This window comes from Cydia splendana, chromosome 4, assembly GCF_910591565.1.
Source record: "Cydia splendana chromosome 4, ilCydSple1.2, whole genome shotgun sequence".
Lineage (NCBI taxonomy): Eukaryota > Metazoa > Arthropoda > Insecta > Lepidoptera > Tortricidae > Cydia > Cydia splendana.
Genome location: NC_085963.1, coordinates 22,942,059 through 22,964,354, shown reverse-complemented (window position 1 = coordinate 22,964,354; position 22,296 = coordinate 22,942,059). Strand labels below are relative to the sequence as shown.

General features: G+C 37.5%; 1 protein-coding gene and 1 non-coding gene across 4 annotated transcripts in view; both read left to right on the top strand.

Annotated features, from left to right (window-relative positions):
• LOC134790200 (zwei Ig domain protein zig-8-like) overlaps positions 1–22,296 on the top strand; it is a 673,220-nt gene that overhangs the window by 213,997 nt on the left and 436,927 nt on the right. The gene's annotated exons all lie outside the window — the stretch shown is intronic.
• On the top strand, positions 6,528–6,599 carry Trnat-ggu (transfer RNA threonine (anticodon GGU)). Its single transcript has one exon. It is a non-coding gene; the product is annotated as a tRNA-Thr (tRNA).

Below are 22,296 nucleotides of genomic sequence, written 5' to 3'. Positions count from 1 at the left end.
GCCAACCTCGTGCCTAACTCGCCGCGTTCCTGAAGGCTTATACCTGAAGGATTATTCTGATAGCTTATAGAATCCCGCGTTCTTTAACTATTTAGCTAAGTGTTTTATTTCAAGTGTTATTTTGATTTCTTATGTTTCATTAGAAGCTTACTTTTGTGAAATAAAGAAAGGATGTGTTATGTGTTGTTTTGAAAAGATATGTCCCTCTTGAGTTTGTTGCCGGTCCCATATTGGGCTAAATCTTCTCAGGTCAGGGTTTGAGCCGGCCTAGTTTGACTTAAATAAAGATTTGAACGGTTTCATGTGATCTTTTTATTTTCAATTTTACCAGTCAACATCTTAATAGCAATTAGTTCTTTTTATCATTTAGTTATGAAATATAGTAGGCACTAGTATGGATAACGAGTCAGTATGTTTATTTCATGCACTGGTAGCAATGGTAGCATACTGGTTTAGCTGTGAAGTAATACATCTAGGTACTACCCCCACGCGCCCACCGCCTTTAGGACCATCGGTATTCGACAAATAAATAAATAAATGTTATATACTGTGCTATTTTTCTGTTCGACGGACCCCGAAAGCGGTAACTTCGTTTAGAGCAGCAGGCCGCAAATTGAAAATGTAAGCTTTCCGTATGGAGAACAGATTTTTTTTGGCATGTTGTACGCAAAAATATTGTCTTATATCGCGTATAATGAATTTAAAATACATCCCGAAGTTTCGAACCCTTTAAGAGGCCCACAGATTACCAGTTCGCCGGACGATATCAGTCTGTCAGTTACTCGCAAAAAGTGACAGTTCCGAACAACTGACAGGCTGATGTCGTCCGGCGAACTGGTAATCTGTGGGGCCCATTACAGCGTTCGTGGTCAGCGGGAGATAATCTGCCTACTTAGATATCATCTAATCTATACGCAGAGTACCTTAATTCGATGTATCATTGTACATTGAGGCCAATTTTGTTTCAACAATCTGATATGACTTTTATCTTATTTTGACACAACTCAAGGTCATATCGAAATAAAACGCTAAACTGTGGAATGTGGAATGAACTGTACCGCGGTATATCCGGACCGATACGACCTTCAAACCTTCCAGAAAGAAGCGTACTCCCATCTCAAAGGTCGGCAACGAACTTGCAAGCCCTCTGACATTTCAGATGGCTGTTGAGGGTAATTACTTACCGTCGACAGCGACACGTTGTAAGGGCCCTCTTAGGGCCACTTTCACCATTCACTAACCCGGGGTTATCCGGTTAAACTTGGAGCTAATAACAATAAATAAATAAACTCGAACGCCTGTGAAAAGCGTCACGCAACTTTCACACCCCTCGTCACATCCGTAGATGGAGTCTTCGCTCCGCAAATGTCCACCTTCATCAAACATCTCGGTGAAGCCATCGCTGACCATTGGGACAGATCCCTTAGGCCCACTTGCACCATTCCACTAAACCGGGGTTAACCGGTTAAACCTGGTGTTACCATGGTTACCAGTACAATTTGACACTGGGTTGACGGTTAAACCGCTTAACCCCGGGTTAGTGGGATGGTGCAAGTGGGCCTTAGTGTAGTAATGGGCTGGCTAAGATCCAAAATTATAATTTCGATAATCCGAGCCACCAGCATGTGTATCCGTGGGACACGGCACAAATTCAAAGCCATCCAACATTACTTCGGTCTCAATGACGGTGCAGCCCTACCTAACCCGTCTACCTCCACTCTGCACTAGCGCCATGTTTTTGTTGTTGCTTATTCTGTTTTTTTATAATTTTACATTTTTGATGATTAAATGCCTTTACCTTTATAAATAAATAAATCTTTATTGCTTTAAACCTAAAACGTTACATTTCATATTATAAAATACAAAGTAACACTTTTAGGTAGTGGGGTTGAGCCTCTGCCTCCCGAACTAGGTCCAAGCATGGTCCAAGCCTGTGACTCGGGAGTCAGTGATTCCTTCTCTCCTAGGTGTGAGCTCTCAATTTGGTACTAGTATCAACAATAGAAATTCTTACAGATGCCATGGTTACCAGTTCAATTTGGCTCTACATATGACTCTACACTGGGTTAACGGTTTAACCGGCTAACCCCGGGTTAATGGGGTGTTGTAAATGGCGCATAGAAGTCATTGATTATTTCCAGGAACAATTTCGGCCTCTATACCTACAAATATTTGCAATGACAGAAATCCAATATCTCATCATCATCAACAATAGCACCTTAATCTGCTTATCTGGAGCTTAAATCAATCAAGTTCCTTTAATAACCGTTAATTACGAGCGGCGACGGGAGTTTCACTCGCAACGAGTTTTGTTTTACGACTTTGTTTGTGAAGGGGGGTGGGACATATTTTGGGGGAGGAAAAACGCCCGTTTTTAGGGTTCCGTACCCAAAGGATAAAAACGGGACCCTATTACTAAGCCTCCGCTGTCCGTCTGTCTTTCCGTCTGTCTGTCTGTCTGTCTGTCACCAGGCTGTATCTCATGAACCGTGATAACTAGCTGTTGAAATTTTTACAGATGATGTATTTCTGTTGCCGCTATGACAAGAAATACTATAAAACAGAATAACATAAATATTTCAGAGGGGCTCCCATAAAACAAACGTGATTTTTAGCCGTTTTTTGCCTAATGGTACGGAACCCTTCGTGCGCGAGTCCGACTCGCACTTGGCCGGTTTTTATGATAAAATGTATGTTTTTGATAACGTAATAACGCTTTAATTTATTTAATAAAGTTTTCTCTCTGTACCAATTGTATGTATCTCTGGCTGGTAGAAAATGCCATTATTATTATGGGTAGCATGTAGTAGCTACCCTATATTGTTGTTTATATTTTGGGCAGTAAAATTTAAATTATGCCATGTAGGTAATTAAAAAGCTTAATAATCTTAAAAATGGATGAGTATTATTGTCTTAGTATTAGCACACGTTTCGATGCTCATTAAATTTTAAAGATGCTTGAAAATGTACATGTCTTTGAATGTCTGTGAGTACCAACCTCATTCAGAAGATATGAATCAGAAACTTTTTCGTATATAGGTACTTACTGTCCAGGTCCAGAGCAAAAACACGATTTTTTTTTGGCCAATTTCAACACAAATCGATTCACATTAATATTGACTGTATCTTTACAACGAAAGCGATCGTTTCAAGGGTTGAGAGCATGGACTGTCATTTCTGAGCTCCCACGGTATGACGTCAAAGGAAACGTGAATTGTTTGATGTTTTTGCTATAATCACTTAAGTTTTAATGCAGTTTCTAAAGCAATAGGTGTTTGGATACATTTGGGAATGCTTGAAATCTTCGACAGCCTTCAATTTTGTTAAAGAAATTATGGATTAATTAATTATGTACGTAATACCAGGCGTGGCTCACCGCGATTTCGTCGAGGCGCTGCAAGTACATGGGGCTCACACCAATTTTGGTGTCTAGCAGTCTTTGCCGCGCACCGCTACGGAACGAACGCCTGCTCGCGCGTGCGCCACCTAGCGGTCATATCTGTCGTAATAGACGCGTTTTGTTAGAGAGTGAACCTTCTGTACCTCGTGCTATTTTTTATTCTGTGGTAATACACAAACATAATATTAAATTGCGAGTGACAGCTACATCAAAGGTTTGGTCTTTTCCTAATTTAAATCCCCGGTGGCGTTTGTTTCAAAAGTTTTGTATCAAGTTTGACAAGGCGAAGATATTTCTGTTGCCGTCTTAAGTCATCTCGGAGGTCAAGAGAGCTTTCTTTGATTACTTGAGCCCTATTCAGATTCAAGAATTTTTTATGTCTTAATAACAAAACTTCCGTGAGACACAGACATATTAAATATATTAAGAACGGGTCACTCACGTACTTTAAGTCGCAAAACGCTCGACATGTTTGAAATGAAAAAAAATTAAAAAATTAAAATAATTTATTTGAAACAACACAATCTTAAAATTAATAGATGACAAGCATGTGATATAGTTATGCAATTGGTTGTCCCAAAAAGGATACCACTCTCCGTACCGAGGAAATCATCAGGAGCTTGCGTTGACGGTGACGGACCGGCGCAGACTGTTATGTCTTGGTGATGGCGCGCAGCTCACGCACGACTTTCACTTCATATCGCATTCACCAATCAGAGTGATAGTATCTAAATTATGACGTATTGTCTGTACGAATGTAGTGCATAATTGTTTTCCATCGTATTTTGTCGGAAACGGTCGTATTTGTCATGCTACTTCAGTCAGCCTCAGTACTCTTTGTACCGAGACTGACTGAAATAGCAAGACACGTTGCGTTTCCGTGAAAATACGATGGAAAATAATTATGCACTACATTTGATTCTGTACATGTATTGGCTCAAGCGAGACGCCAGGCGAATTATGGAAAAATCACATCATTTAGACATCATTTTTATGTCATTTTGAATTGGCCGCCAGTTCAAAACCTTATATGTACTATTCAGAGCCCACTGTGTCCCACTGCTGGGCAAAGGCCTCCCCCCTCTTCTTCTACTCGTCTCTGTTTAGTGCTATATCTGGCCAGCCTCTCAAGGAGTCCAAGTTATCCCGCCATCGCCGACAAGGCCTGCCGGCTCCCCGGTTAGACTCGTGGGGCTCCCACTCTGTGGTTAACTTGGCCCACAAGTCGTCCGGCATTCGGCACACATGACCAGCCCAGTCCCATTTTAACTTAGCCGCTTTCCGAGCTACGTCTATAATTCGAGTCTTAGAGCGCAGCGTGGTATTTCGTTTTAAGGGATCGAGTCAAAACCGTAACATATTTTTAAGTCAGAATCGGACTTCTTGCCCTTGAGCTATCATTAATATGTACGCGTTCCCTCTGATCTAAAATTTATGGTCTGTAACAAGTCGATCTTCAGCGGTAACCATGAATTGAGCGCACATTAATATTTAAGTGAAACTTTGAACGTTTCGCTTTGAATCCTTGACCATATTAATGTGAATTTCTAAGTCTAATTATCAATACAATGTTAAATATTCTGTAAGCATTAAGGGTGACTCACGCTTTTAGAGATTTTAGTAACTGACGACGCCTTGGCTGTCATTTTCTGTACAAAACAGTCTGCCGATTTTTGCGGGGGAGGGGCACGTCAAATGTATGGCTATTTCTACATGATTCGTACGTAACGTACAAATAGCCATGTAAGATAAACGTCAGTCCTGACAAAACTTTGCACAATTGGGCAAGGTTTTCGGTAGAGAGCTCTTAAAGGCGACTCCTGTTATTAAATGCTCTAAGCTCACGCTAGACCGGGCCGAAGCTTCCGACGCTTCGTTTTCTATGGAAAGTACTACGTGATCTCCGATCATCCGTCATAGAAAATGACTTGTCGGACGCCTCGGCCCGGTTTAGCGTGAGTCATCCTATAGCTGTTTTAAAATAAAAAAAGCCCGGTCATCCCTTAATGAGTTGGATGGACGTGGGTAATTACTAATTAGGTCTAACTGCCAAACTCAATCAATTAACGTGAAACAGTTCCCCTGTCGATAGGTTTTAGAATTTTACAGACCGATTAATCGAGATTTTTTAGTTGAGTAAGTAATTCATGATTGATGAGATGTGTTAGGGTTTGAATAAAAATAAAATAAAATATTATATTTTTTTACTCAATCAGATGATTAATGTGAGTAAACAAACGAGGAGGCATATTTTGATACTGACAGGTAAGGTTGACGAAATATAAAGTGAGTCGATCTCTCGAACAAGTTGGAACAAGATCGGTCCACTTTATTTATATATTTCGTCCACTTTACTTTCTGAATAATATGATCTATCAGTGTAAAAAGTGATGAATTCAGTTGAAGAATCCAGATCAAATTCATAACTTGTATAAATAATATTATCAAAGAATATCGTGTAAAAGATTTTGAGGTAGATTTGGCTCGTCAGTCAAAAATGTATAAAAGTCAAATGGGAATGCGTTATTAAATATGGAATGTTGAATATATTAAACCCGGCTGTAATATATTTAATATAATATATCAGAGTTTCTCGGAGGTTTCGTTATTAAAAATGTATGCAATGGTTTACGTCATCTACGAAAACTCGGCACAAAGACGGTAAATCAAAGCAAGACGTTTGTTACTCCCAGACAAACTGCACTAAGTTTTAATGGAAAAGTCAACAAACATAAATTATACTACTTATTGGAATACATTACTTTAATGCATAATGTGGCTCTTAACTTCCATTTTGTTTGTTTGTCATCATTCTGTTAAAGACTTTCAAAAAGCCGTTAGAAGTTTTAAAAGGATTCCTTGAAAGAGAAACTAAGATCGTAAATCTGGAAACTCATTTTCTTTGATAGGTGAGATACAAAGGTTGTATTTTACCACTTTAGTTCATATTTGTGCTTTAAAAAAAAAAGAAAACACAAGCATGACTGCTGTAAGTAGTTAATGTTAATATATTTTTCCTTTTTTATTGTGGGACGTACTCAGGTCAAAGGTTGTAAACCTTATAATGCAGATGTCGTTAGTGACGTTGTCATAGTTGCTATGACTAAATTCGCGTTGATTGACGGATGGTCAGCTGGCGGAATTGGTAACGCATTGGACCGGTAATCCAAGGATGTGGGTTCGAGTCCCACGTTGGCAAGTTTTGCTGCCGAAAATGTCATAAAACCGGGCAGCAACATCGATATTATATTACGCTGCATACTCCTGCAGTAATGCTGCCGATTGCATTACTGCTGATTAAACACATTTGTAGTAAGAAGTTAAATTAATTCGCAAAATACAGCATTCAGTTAGTTAGCAAAACAACTTTGTTTGTGATTATAGTAAACTTGGGAGTATTTTGTCCAGTAAACTCAACGAGTTCAGAAAATCGAACTACTCTAAATGAAACTAGATTATAGAGTACAACTTAACTGTAGCCAACGGTACATTAAAAGGAACAAGTTTTAATCACCGTGCTTTTACTAATAGTTCAAACTTGATAACTCTTGTTTGTACCGTTTTCGTAACGGGTGACTTTTTAAGTGAGTTTTCATGCTCCGAATATGTCTTTCTTCATAATTTTATTTTTGATATAACCATTTAACTGCCGCCTATACTACTGTATGCTTTCCTGTATAATCAATAACAAGTTATCACCAAGGCAAACTAGCCAATATTTAATCATGTTTTGAATAAAGCTTCGTATTTTTAGTCAGTACGCGACATGTGCCGCCATCATGGAAGCCTGTAATCCTTGGGTGGAATCCCAGTGAGTGTTGTGGGAGTGTAGTGGACATAGTGAGTCCGTGCTGTGTAGCGTTACAAATGTTGTGTGACCCAAACCCGCCTATGTGCTCGCCTACGGCGCAAGACTTCCCCCAACCAGTTATCTCATGACAATTTAAATTCGAAGTTAATATTTAAATAGTTACTTTCGTCTCCGAAATCGGACCGTTTCGAGATGGCATCAATTTTATTAGAAGATTATTGAACGTTAGGTACTTTATATATATTTGTTAAATATTGAGCTTTAGTTGAGTGACAGGTCTTAATTTTATTATTGATATTGATTTTTACGAATGTACAGATGTACACTAATAAGTACCTAAAGATAATCAAAACGGTCGAAGAAGGTTTCATACTATTTATTACCTCAGGAGCTACTAACACATACAGGTTGCTCCAAAGTAAAAAAATCGTAATTTGTTAATTTCTTCGTAACCGCTACACCGTTTGTTCTGATACTTTGTATACTGGTTCTAAATACCCTAATGCATATGTACATTTCGGCTTTGTCCAATGGCTAGGGACACCCTGTATTATTGCTTCGAATACTTATTATATCATCTACTAATGTAAAAATGACATGTAATATTATAAATATTGTGAATAAATAATATGAATATGAGACGTACCTATATGTAAATATGTAAGAGCAATTTTAAGCTCAATCGGACACCAATTAGTTAACCGCGTATATTTTTTTAACTGAATGCTTATCTAAATTCAAGTAAGCTTTCGAATAAGCTGCTACATAAAATAAGACCATCGCACATAAAACTACGATTAGGTACATAGTAGAGCTTCCTGGGTGCGGCTTTCAAAGGCGAGATGAGAGTTTCGCAGATCCCGACAAAGAAGCGGCCGAAGTAGGTACCCTCAAAGGACCGAGGCAAGGTCGACGAACGAAAGATAAAAGGGTTTAGGCTTCTTGTTACTTTTGAGGTCTATTTTATTTAAAACTTGCGATCCGCCCCGGCTTTGAACGGGTAAACCTTATCAAATTATACACTTCCTCAAGAATCACTCTATTGATTGGTGAAAACCGCATGAAAACCCGTTAAGTAGTTTTTGAGTTTATCGCGAACATACATACACACAAACAGACGCGGCGGGGGACTTTGAATTTTCTCCGCTGTCGCTCAAGACGATAGTCTAATAGCCTTAAGGCCAAAGGCCTTATAATTTTACTGTAGATACAAGTTATAGAATAAATTTTCACTATCTCGGAACATTAAATATAATTCGTCGAAACATAAAGCGAAATGCGTTCAAGAGTCCGAAGGGCAGGGTTTTGAACTGGAAAGGACCGTTATATTTTATTAATGCAGTATAACCTCGACAAATGTAGGATTTCACCCGAAAATTGGTGTTTCTTATGCAAATGGATTAGAAGCATGGGCTGAATAGAGGAGGGTGGAACTGTGCACGGATAGCCGTCCCGATTCCCAAAAATGTTTCATCTTGACTTAAGAGCCCATCAATGTGCACACCAGCGCCACTGCTAAATAATCGTTATTATTTAAATTTAACGAAAGGTAATTAAAAAGGGGGCGGCTACGTACTGTATTTTGTATTTATGTACCTTTTGAATACATCAAACTAGTTTTTATGTTGCTGGATTCGTCAATCTATGCACCCAAAGTTGAAACCGTTTTTGTTTCGAGTTCATAGATCTACGGACCAGCAACATAAAAACTAGTTTGATGAATTCAAAAGGTAGGTACTTAACTACAAAATACCTACCCTACTATGCCTACTAGATCTAACAAAGTTTACATGTGTGTTTCAGACAATTATGTACCTACGTCTTATGAAGTTTTCTTGGAATTATAATATAGTAAGTACGTGAACTAATACAACCTTATTATTACCTATATAAATTAATAAGACCAGATCTTTTTATTCCTAGGAGAACCTCATTAGTATTGAAAAATAAATATTATTCAATCCGTACTTTGAATACGAAATTATCTTATTAATAATATGTTCTTACATCAAGTAATCTAATCCACAAAATCAAGTGATCAGGTTAATAGTTACATAATAGTTTTCCAAATTCGTACACCCCAGCAAAACACGAATGCCCAGCATACCCACATTAATATCAAATAAAATACCGTTTCCAATGTTCTTTTCCAAACAGCTATATATCTTTACGACCTTATGTTGCGATGAATTATATGCCCCGTCGCCTTATATCTCCGTTACTATCAAAAGTATCAATAGAGAATCTACCACCGCTCGAGACGGCACGGCTGGCCTGTGGCAGGACGTGGTACATGGAGTTTATTAAAGAAACGGGAAGTGGTTTGGTGAGGAGCTGCGGTTAAATCTTAAATAGAAATAGAAAACAGTGTATTTGTGTTTACTAGGTGTGAATCAAGTAAAAAACTGATAGGTAAATAAGAAACAACACAAGATATAAGTTTTTGGCAAAAATTTCATTTTTGGTACAAGCTTTTATCGTTGACTGTACTTTTCTTACGACAGACAACTAATACTCATCTAGACAATTCTAAAAACCCCTAACACAATTAGGTTGCGTTGTTTCATCACAGAGTTCCTATGGCCACCTCCTGTCTCCATCATCAGATCAGTTCGACAGTACCATATTATTGTATTGTCATCAGAACTACATACAGCTGCCAATTTTCATGACGCGACGATCCTTGGAAGATGGTTAAATTAGTTACCTTAGATTCCATTAAAAGTTAGTTACATACAAGTCGACCTAATAAAAGCTTGTTAAAAAGTGCTCAGGCAAGGAATTTTCTCAAAAATTTGCTAGCATAGGCGCCACGATCGCACGTCACGCATTGCAATGTACATTGAATTTTTCATGTATTAATGGCCTAATAATTATAGGTATGTTCATAAAATGACTCGGCCCTTTATACCTATCACACTTCGCCGGCAAGACCCTGTGTCTCGATCTTTGTAGTAGAACTATATTTCTGATTTTTCCGACAAAGCACATGCAATAAAAGTTCTGCCTTTTCAGTAGGAAGTAGTTACGGTAAATACCTCCGTTAGGTTATCAGTACACTCTACAGCATAAAACTTTAAATCCTTTGTAATAAACTAAATTGAAAATAAAGTTTGATATCTGAAGCACTAGCCGAGCGTTATCCATGAAATCGGATACTGGACGTTAAAAACACCGTAAAAGTTAGTTCAAGGAAGTGTACCAATTAAAACTCCCGACTGTAATAGGTATCGTTAGCTGCTGTAAACACAATTACGCTCGTTACACCGCTAAATTAGTTGTTCCGTGTGTGTTGAAGCCTTTGAAGGCTCGATCAACAGGTGATGCATTTTATTAGGAAATAAAGAAGCCCACTGATTAACAGTCCGCCAGACGGTATCGGCCTGTCAGTTGTTCGGAACTGTCAAAATTTTGTTCTAACTGACAGGCCGATACCGTCCGGCGGACTGTTAATCAGTGGGCCCCTTAAAATAGGGTTTTTGACTGATTGGTTAAATCCTCAGATCTAGAATGACGCTTAAGATTGTTGAAGTGTACAAAAGGGATGGCATCACGAGTGCGAATGAGGCAGACTACAAATCGCGTACTACGCTTCAAAAAATAGTATTTTATACAATCGTGATATAATAGAGAGTTTTTCAGTCGAGTACCGTGTTTAGACAACGAAGCTTGCTGAGTTGTCTAAGTAAGGTACGAGATTGAAAAGCTTGATTATATCACTATTGTATACAATACTTTTTCTACGCGTCACCAAAAATAATACTTTAAACTAGTAGAATCATACAAACAAACCAAACCAAAAGCTAAGATACTCCAGCAGCCGCGATTCCTTCATACTGGTACGCGCCCCGGCGGGTTGGTCAACGACACCTTCTCGTAACTCATGAGGCCCTGGTACTTGCTCCGCGGTAAATTCAATTTTCAGACAGTTGTTTTCTCGATTTCGGCGACCGTAACTGGAGACTAACAAGCAACGCTAAGTGGTTTTCGTAGTCTTTGGATGTTGCTATATTAAGGGTGTCACATGCGCGTTTTTGACTTATGGAGCAATTGTTTCTACTATACAACTTAAAATAAATAATTATTTTGAGCTATGGTATTGCTTCGTCCTCTTGATCGCGGCGAGCTGTGATTGGTCAATTTCATTATAGTTGACTAAACTGTATCGAAATGAATATTATAGTTGAGTTGGGAGCCCATACATTAAAAATACCCAATTGCAGTTTGGCATAAGAAATCTTAATTCAAGAATTACAGTCGACAAGTAGAAAAAGTCAATTAAAATCTTACAGTCACTGAGGACAGTAATAAGTAAATACGTGTAATGTTTATTACTTTTATTAATATTTTAATTTGTTTATATATGTGTGAAATCAAATACAGAATCAATAAGGCTCAATAGCGTAGGTATAACTTTCTGTTAATCCGGTCTTGTTATTTAATTTACATTCGGTAAATAATTTGAAGAACTTGATTAAGCTGTATAGTTCATTAGTAAATAACTGGAGAATTTATTTACTCAGACCCCTTTCAAAGTTAATAAACCCTAATAGTTAAAGCATGAATCTGAAATGAAATTAATTTTCAAACTCCGAACGGTATCTTAATAAAAGTTCATTGACGCGAACGCAGTTGTTAATGACAGAGCAAACTGCGAGATATAATTTGCGTGGTGTTGATATTGGACAGTCGAGAGATGGTCAATGTAAGGCACGTTGGACCGTGTCCAGCCTCCTGGGGGGTGGGACTGTCCCCCGGACAGGACACACGGGGCAAAGATGCGAACCGATAGTTGAGGGGTTTCATACTTAACCTCCTGAGTCCCTGAGGCCTTTAAAAAGGATTTAATCCAAATCAAATTTTGAATTAAAATGGAATAAAAGGAGGTTCCAAATTCAAAACTGCATTAATGACAAGGGGGATTCAGGAGGTTAAGGGGCCCACAGATTACCAGTTCGCCGGACGATAACAGCCTGTCAGTTGTTCGGAGCTGTCAAATTTTGCTTTTAACTGACAGGCCGCTATCGTCCAGTGGACTGGTAGTCAGTGGGCCCCTTTAAATATCATATAATCAAATCTTAGTTATACGTTGTACAGAAAGAAACAATTTTTTGAAGCAAGAACTATCTAGTTCTAACATATCTATGTTTCAAACCAAAACCTTAGAGTAAGATAATCTCACCAACGGTCCAACAATGTTAAATTCTCAAAATTCACGATTGAAAGTCTTGTGACACGAATTTTGTTACATGGGTCAAGATTTACAAATTGAATCAAAAGTGACCTTTTTATTTGATATTGTTATTTGACACAAAAAAGTTCTTGGCCCAAGATACACATATTATATTTCTTCAACGAAGATATTTTTAAATTTCCTTATATCGAAATTCGAAAAGATCTTGAAACATAAATTAATCTTATGTGTCTTTTGGTAAAAAATATAGTCTGCATAAATCTAAAGTACTTGAGAAGCTACTAATACCATTCGAGTGTTTGAATACCAGTGGTAGGTATGAATCTGCCGACATTGGCTTCTTAAAAAGATTTTATCACACTCCGCCGCGTTATTTGTCGACATATCGCCCCGTGTGTCCTCAAAATCGATCGGTCTCAACACTATCTTTGAATTATCGCCCAAGACTGCTAGATACAGCCTCTTGTCGTTTAAGTGCGTGATAAACCTGTAACTGGTCGTTTCCAGCGGTCCAGGTATGCTTTATGGGTGTTCGTAGGTTTAGTGGACCAATCACTTTCTGTTATACGACATTTACAATTGTTATGTCATCAAATTTAGTGGATGGAGAAGTTTGGGTTTTTACTTTTAGGGCTGTAACATTTTGTTATATTACATAATGTAAAGTAGGTACCTCTGAAGATTGTAAGTGACAAATAGCGAGATATTGAACTACAGAGTAATAGGCGATGTCCTATGTTAATAAAACTTACTGCCCAATCCGAACTTTACGTCAATGCATAGATCTAGAAACGATATGGATTAGATATGTCAGTGTCAAATGTGACGTTTCTTCAAACGAAAACGTCACTTTTGACACTGATACATCTAATCCATATCTTAAAGCTCAAATCGGGCCGTTAATAACCTAAACAGTATCAGTGTCAAATGTGACATTTCTTTAACCATAAAGTAATTGACACGGATAGATCATATCCATAACAAATCCAGATCTAATTCATAACCTACTATAACAATCGGAATACGTCTCTAGGTACCATATACAGATACGTAGTGAAAGCAACCTGAACCAAATTTTATACATATCTACAAAAAATCTCCATTTAAATGTAATGCCATAAAACACTCTATAGGCTCACGCCACATAATCCGCTTTTTTTCAACAACATGTTTCATAAAAGACTTCACAGACTCAAGATAAACACGAGCATGATTTATCCCACGCATCCCGGAGGCCGATTCTGTCTATCAAGTTAATATGGTTTTCATCTTATTTCGATACGACCTTGAGCTGTGTTAACAGACATCTCACGCGCACCAACAAGTGCAAGCGAGATGACTATAATAACGGCAACAATCATAAGATATTAAGAGAAAATTTGAAGTATTTGACATTACACCGATACCTACCTGTAAAATGTCTACCGCTTTGCGCATTAAAATTAGAATTTCCTTCTCGCTTTTTATGATTTAGACTGTTTAACGAAATATAACTGACTGCAATTGGTTTCTTTCAAACAAATTTAATCTTTTTTTTTCTCCTATCTTAGACACTATCGCGACATTTATTTAAACAAACAGAAATTAACGAAGCGTCAAACTTAAGCAGCTCTATCACTAGTATTTATGGTTAATTGTTGTCAGTGTTTAAACTGATTTTAAATACTTATTTTATATTATTTGTGGTACCTACACGTCTCGTTAATAATGCCACATCCATTATAGGGCTCGGGGTAGGGGGTAACACCAATCGCTGATTGGTGCTCACGATCAAGGTCATATCAAAATAACATCAAAACCATATCAAATTGTAAAAACAGATTGCGCCTCCAGTTATCTCGTGTTGTTTTAGATTAAAAATATAGGGGCTTCGCTTCCCTTGTTTTCGCGGTTATAATTCAATTTCCGAACTTGGCAAGAGTTTTTAACGGGGTGCAAACACATTGAGATTTTTTGCTAATGTGGTTGAGAATGAGATGTTTTTACAAGTTTGTGGTCATATTTTAGCGTTCGGCTTAAGAATTGTGACTTTCGACAATGGTCCCTACCCAAACGACATACTCTTCTTCCTCGTTCCCTCATTGCTGAAGATCGCGACCACATGTGATATGTCTCCATTTGGTGCGGGTATAAGCCATGTGGACTGCACGGTGCAAACTGCTGCCAGCCGACCTCTTCACAGCGTTCGACCATCTCATAAGTGCCCCACCCTGAGCGTGAGCACGCACCCGAAGAATCTAATGGCTCGCTCATGGCATGTTGTGGAGAGCCGAGTGACAATGTTGAGCTCTCTGGGAATGGATAGGTTTGTCCTTCTAGCTGTCCAAGGTATAATGTGGCATACTAGTAGATACGGAAAAATTACCAATAAAAAGGACATTGGTACCGAACTAGCTGTCTATTTAACTAGCCGCCCTTGCCTTAAAATTTGTCAACTTACTAGTATCTTTCAGTAGTATTTTTAGATATCCTGGCGTATTCCTTTATCGATAGAAGTGGACGGTAATTTAAGCTAGTTCAATTGTCCCTATCTGCGTATTTACAAAGATAAAATGAAAGAAGTCAGTGATTTGGGCAGTTCGGTTTTTTGGAAAGCCCTTTGAAATACGACTACGCAAACGAGTTACAGCGATAATCCCTTTTGCACGTGGACAGCACCAGATTTAGGTGTATTTGTGGCCTATATGTCAGGATTTTCTAGAAAAGCGGAAAAATTTTATCTGAAACGATGTGGCGGAAAACTATTTGACACCAATATTTACAATAGTTTTCTACATTTCAAGAAGATAATTAAAAAAAATGGATTAGACGTGTCAGTGTCAAAAGTGACGTTTATGGTTGAAGAAACGTCACATTTGACACTGACATATCTAATCCATATCGTTTCTAGATCTATTAATTGACGTATCTTAAAGTTCGAATCGGGCCGAATATGTCTGGATATTTCGGAGTGAAGTTGAAGATAAATGTAGTATTTTAGTAGAAGTAGGTTTGGGGGTCAGCGCCAGTTCTAGCAACTCTTCTACTACATAACTAATGCCTTCCTCCTGCCCCGACTATACTTAATCTATTGTGACAACCCTACTGTGTTCTTGTGCCGTGTCGGCATTTACGAAAACAGCAAAGGCGTCGGTCCACTGTTAGTTTTTACACTGTGGCGAAAGTACCCAATAAGTGACTCCCACTATTGTGGGCACGAACGAAGATGCCGATAAATCTGTCATCTTTATCCGCGTTGATTTATCCGCGCTCGAGGATTAGTTATATCTTTTCTTATACTGAATGGAGATGGACTGAACATTTGTTGGATTAACCGTAGAATAGTTAAACTAACATTTTGATGTAAAAATAATAATTTTTGCGATCGCATTACATATATTAATCGACGCGAACTAGAAGGCCATATCGAACCTATATTTTGATGTCAAAATGATGTCATGCGTGGGTACGTGCATTTTACATGATCTTACATGTCTGTACATGTATGTAATTGACGCGAGCGAGACGATAACAAAACGACTAAATAGATATCAAAATGTAAGGTTTAGTTTAGGGCTTGCATAAACGGTTTCGGAAAGGTTTCAAATTTCCCGGCATTTCCCGGAAAATATCGGGACTGAAAACAATTAGTTTCATTTTGAAAACCAAAATACACTTTACGTATTTTTAGATCTATCTATATCGATAGGTATCTATCCTTTAGTGTTTCGGGTGTGTCCGGGTGTAACTAAATATAAAAAGAATAAGACATTTTTAAACTAGTTTTCTCTTCTACAATCTGTAGTAACTCGAGATGTGTTCGTGAGTTAGGTAGCAGGGCCGCGATTGGCCGTCTATATCAACACACGGACAGATTTACGACCAAGGGGAGGGCGACCTTGAACTTTCCTTGAGGTGCTCTCCAAACAACAACTTTGATTCATCTTCTTTTTGAAAACATTTTAACACAAAAAGACGTGATTGGCACATTACTGCTTTTGATGTCTCCCGATATTTCCAAGATATTATAAAGATAGGTAGAGAATGAGAAAATACCAAGTTAAACATAATTTGGAGTCTTTGGAGTTTAATAGGTTTTGGATCAAGAATCACGTGAACTACGTAAAATGCATGTACGGTTCCCATCTCATAGTAGCGCTTTTTGGATCACTAAATGAGGTCTGCTGAGGAGCTCCGTTCAGCATCTAGTCCCAAAACTTGGGACAAATTTTTACAAAATAAACTTTAATGTAATATTCCCACATGTGTATATGAAACTATGCCTTATTAGCTTTAGTCAGGGTTTTTGCAATATTTTTTCTACACCACAGTGGTGGTAAATCTAAAATGATATTCCTTATACTAGTCCCGACAAACTGATTATTAAAACCCGTTTTGAGAACCACTACCTCGAAGTTGGAATCCGGACGCTTTACTTTTCGTCTATCAATGCTCAAAATAGTTTATAATGTTCCGTTTATACTAATTACTTCTCACAGTTCTCACAAAGCTACCAAACTCTACTTCACCACATTCACACACTACAAAACTTATCTCCCATTTGTCAAACTCCACTAACCACAAACATGCCATGCCGAATTTGCCGGCTTTAACAATCTCCGTCACAATTATTACTAACTAGTCGCCAACTAAGCAATCACTTCGAATGACCGAAGACTTGTCAAATCATTCATTAGTTAGTTCAGTTACAAATGGAAACACAATCAATATTTTATCTTATCTTAAAGCTGTAAGGTTTAAGGTTGGTCAAAGTAATGCCCGTATTCAGTCGAGTGATTTATTAGCTCGTGAAAGACGATCGGCTGTGTCTACATCTAATTGCCATTGATAGACAATAGAAGGATTGGTACAAAAAAAAGAGGAAAATATCCTTTATGATTGCTTAGTATTCTGGACTATATGTCAATTAGTTTGATCTTTAATATTCTGGTAACATTTTGATGACGAGAAAGGTATTACGAATAAATGTGGAGGGTGGTGCGAGGAAAGGAAAACCGAAGAAAAAGTGGATGGAATGTACGAGAGATGATATGAAAGAACGCAAGTGAATGATGAGATGAAGCGACAGAGAGGTATGGAAGAAAAGTCATGCTGCGCTGACCCCAACTGAATGGGACAAGGGCAAGCGAATGATGATTCTGGTAAATTTAAGTTTGATGTTTTTGTTGAAATTATTAAAGGAAAAGGAAGTGACAGTAGCATTAAAGAAAGTATTCGATGGATATGATTGGATGTAGTCTTTTGGGTACGTAACTCAATAGCGATCGCATCTTCTTCCCGTCGTGTATTTTAATGTGTGAGTTCTTTCCTACAGCTCATGATGCATGTTTTTCACAAGTAACTACACGATACAAGCAATTGTAATCTTGTAACGTCCCCAACATAACGAACGTGTGGGCCAAACACTTGTGTATCATGTCTAAGAAACAGGTCTGCAAATTGTCGCAGATTGAATGTGCGAGGGCTAAGGCTTTCACTTGTGCTCGTTATATGCGGACGCGTGTTGAATCGCATATGGCGCGGGTAGCGCCCAATAATACTCCCATGTTTTTGGAAAGCTTCTGCAGATGGTAAATAAATTGTTTATGACGGTAAAGGTTAAGAATCGACACAATTTTTCAGGCAGGAATCTTACTGGTTTAGAATAACTTAATGAAATTTTGGCTGTCTCTAAAAGTTGACTTAATACTGGTACCGTATCGGCACTTTTTTCTCAATAAACAATGGTCATCCGTATTTTTTGTCGAGTGATTAGAAAATGTAATTGTTATAAGGTCTGGACCTGCCCAATGTGTATTATTTTTAGCTAACTTCATAACTATGAGTAACATAACCACGTAAGGTTCACGGTTCTATCTGTAGTATCTATTAAGTTCAATAACATTTTAATCATTTTCAATTGGAACACAGTTGCATTTGTTTCGCTGCGTTCAATTTTCACCCAAACCACACTTAACTTTATTTCTTCCACCATCGTTATGATCTTCACTGGAAAATTGTGGATTTGTTTCTTTTAAAGGCTGGACCTTAGGGGTGTTAAAAGTTCACCATTTTTTTTAAATACAGAACAATTCTTATAAAAGCTTCTTTCCTTTAGCTTTTGTCAATTTTCATATTATTATCATCATCATTTTTTTAAAGAGCCTGACTCTTGTTGGTGGAGTAATCGTCATTCCGTTCTTCTCTCTGCAACTGTTTTGAGCTCCTGATACGTCACTACGTTGATTTTCTCTTTGGACTGATCCAAATACGCACGTCTCGGTCTTCCTCTGCCTCTTTGTTTTTCTATTCTGCCTTCAATTATATACGTTATGTAAGTATCGTGACGTATCAGGTGCCCCAACATGTTTATATAGGATCCATATTTTGCTTCACTGAAATATTTTCCTCATAATATCCTGCCAGTAAATAAGGCTCCAACGCGGAAGCCCCCGAATCGGCCCACACGCTTCCAATGACCGTTACAAATGAAACAAAGGTCCGATGTTACGTTACTTCCCGTTGTGACGTCAGAGGCATGCCTCCGGAAATATCGGCCATTTCTGCTGCATGCGAAAATTCAGTCTTTTTTGTTTATATTGCTGTAAAACGGGTGTCTATTATCTTCATGAACAAACCTTTAAGTCTTGATCTGAAATGATCTTCTCATCTTTATTTTATTTTATCCACAGACGTATCATAAACCCTCTATGATGCGTTCAAAAACTGTAAATCACGACCAGTATGATGATAAACTGTTTTGACATACATATACATGCCTGCGTGATGGGCACCCTACCAAGGGCGCAAAATTCCTGCGTGATGGGCACCTTACCAAGGGCGCAAAATTTTGATAGTTATTTTTAATTTTCTTACATATGCATGTATGTTATTATTATTTTGTGTATGTACGCATATAGACACACCTATTTCCCGGAGGGGTAGGCAGAGAACACGTATTTCCACTTGCTACGATCCTGACATACATCTTTCGCTTCCTTCACTTTCATAACATTCCTCATACATGCTCGCCGGTTTAGGGTGCTCTTGATCTGGCCTTTCTTCAGGATTAATAACGTTGTTAATATTTTAATTACGGACATTATTAGTGGAAGGAATTTTATTTTGCCCCATTTTATTTCATTCTTTCGTTTCTGACACAAAATTATAATTCAAAAGTTCATACAAATAATTACGAAACCAGACTACATAAATAACAAGCTTAGAGTTTCACAATACTGTTATTCATTGAAGTTGCCGCGAATTAATTAAAATAAGGATAACATTAGGTAGGAGGGTAAATTAGGCTCCGGAGTTTCGGTAGATTTCATTTCAAGGAATTACAATTCATTTAGGTTTATTGTTACAATATTTGTGATTTTCTCTTGTTATTATATTGTTGTTAATAACACTCTCAGGGATTGAAGGTCAAAAAACAATCATAAAATAATAGCGCGCATAAGTTGTTCGCAGAAATCGCGAAGCGTCTGGTTGACGTAACTGGTGACCGAAGAGCTGGCGGCTACCTCGCACAACGTATCAGCATTGCGATACAGCGAGGAAATGCCGCCAGCATCCTTGGTACAATGCCTCAAGGGCCTATTTTAGATTTAAGCTAGTTATTAATTTCGTTTAGTAGTACCACTGTATATATATTGTATAAAATAATATTAATTTAATATTAAATGTGTGTATTAAATGTTACGGTACAGATATAATGTAAGTATTAAATCAAGTTTTTCATTTTAAGGGGCTACCCGCGGTTTTCATCGATTTTTGACAAGTTTTGAATCGTATCTCCTACTTTTGCACTACAGATAGAATTATAAGACAAACGGCTATCGGTTCTTCAATCTTTTAATATCCATTTTCCTCTACCGGATTTTGAAAGAAATGAATACTTATATTTTTATGATTTTTTTAAACATTGTCTAAAAAAACACTTTTTTCGTATCTCGATTGCTGTGAAAGATCTTACATATACGAAATCTATATATTTGGGTTCGTCTTTGACTTCTCTAGAAACTGGTCAGAGGTTTTAATTTTAATCTAATTTACACAAAAGTTATGGCCAGAAAACCAGTCTTTTGGCCTAAAATTGTTCAACTTTGATGCCAAATATCTCGAAGACTTTGAAGTAGATATGGGATACTATATTGCTTAAAGCCGTTGCTGTTCATAGGATAAGCCACATAAAACATTAGAATACTAAGGTCATTCAGATCGAAGGTCATTGAGGCACGGGATCCCCTTAATTGCTTAAATACGAAACCGTAAGAAAATACCTACAAAAAACAAGTGAATAATTGCTGTAAGAAACAAAATTCTTTAAGTAATTGAAGGTATTTATTATTATACTCAATGCGTAGTAGGTTCCAAGAAAAAGATGTGTTTGGTAAAAATTATTTTCTATAGGAAGCTTATTGTAAAGTAAAATAATTATGTCGGAATTTCGCAACTCGCATACATTAGCAATGTAATTTGAAAAATGTTTGAAGTAACAAACGTACTTCCTAACCTAATCCAAAATTAACTTCCTGGCTCGTATTCATGGAGTAAGCGCTGACACAGTACTACACGTTGAAACAGTATCTTGACTATAGTCCACATCACAGAATTATGGCCCAAATTCAAGCACGTGTAAAATACGTATCAATATTTTTGACATATTGAGAACTACGCTAGCGGTGGTGGCCGAGTGGATCTGACGTCCCAATTTCAACTCCTACTAATGACTTTTTGGAACTTATCTTACGGTATATTATTCGACATTTATCATTAGCTTTTCGGTGATGGAAAACATCGTAAGCCTATTATGATTTTTTAATATTATATTCTTCTGACATTTTATTATATAAGTATCTTTTTTTGGGTTCTAATGAATTGTTTTTTTTGTTAACTTTATTTTTTTACCTACAAATGTTTCTAGTATGTCAGCAACTTGGTTTTTAAACTGTAATGCATATATATTTTGTAATAGGTAAATGAACATGAACAATAAGAAACAATTCGCAAATATTTCATTGCATGTTTGAGAAAATTTATTTTATTTTATGATGTTCTCAGTAAAGACCCACCTTAAGGGCTGATTTAGACGGCGCGCGAACTCGCATGCGATTTTAGTTACATTGCAGACTGTTGGTTACATCGAATTCAACCGACCGATCAAAAACTGCAATGTAATGAAACTCGCATTCGAGTTCTCGCACCGTCGAAATAGGCCTTAACTCAGACCAAAAAGTCTTTGACCCAGTCACTTAACTGCGTCAACAAGGGTACTTCTACTGTGACGTAAGAACCGTCGAATATAAATCAAATCCGCGCAGCGGCGCCGCACAAATTATGCTACATCGCGAACATATATTATTAGAAGTTGGTTCGGCTAATTTATATCACGGAGTTTTATTGGATACTAATATTTTGTACGTGGGGGGAGATAAGGATAAAGCCTTTTAGGGTAGGCGAGTGATTACCCGACTCTCCCCTAAGTGTGGATGCGTGAGTGGAATTCGCTTTTAATTTTGGCGGTTCCTGGTTGTTCTTGTAAAGAATATGACTTGGTAACCCAATTTCAGAAGATAAGGACATATATATAGACTTCCAATTCGAGAATATGACTATATAAGTGTAACCAAAGAGAATAGATAGTATAGAGGGGTCCTGTCATAGTAAATTTTGTAGTCACAGTAAATTTACTGCCATCTATCGACATACGACTAAAACTCAAAATGAAAACGTATAACACTATCGAAAAAATTTATATATATGGATAAATGATTTTATTATTTTATTATTTTTATATCATTTTGACCCATGTTCAGTCACTATGTTCAGTACCTATGTGTTAAAATTGTTAAATATGAAACGGTGTCGTCAACGCCATCTAGCCGACCATAGGCCAAAGGTGTGTGC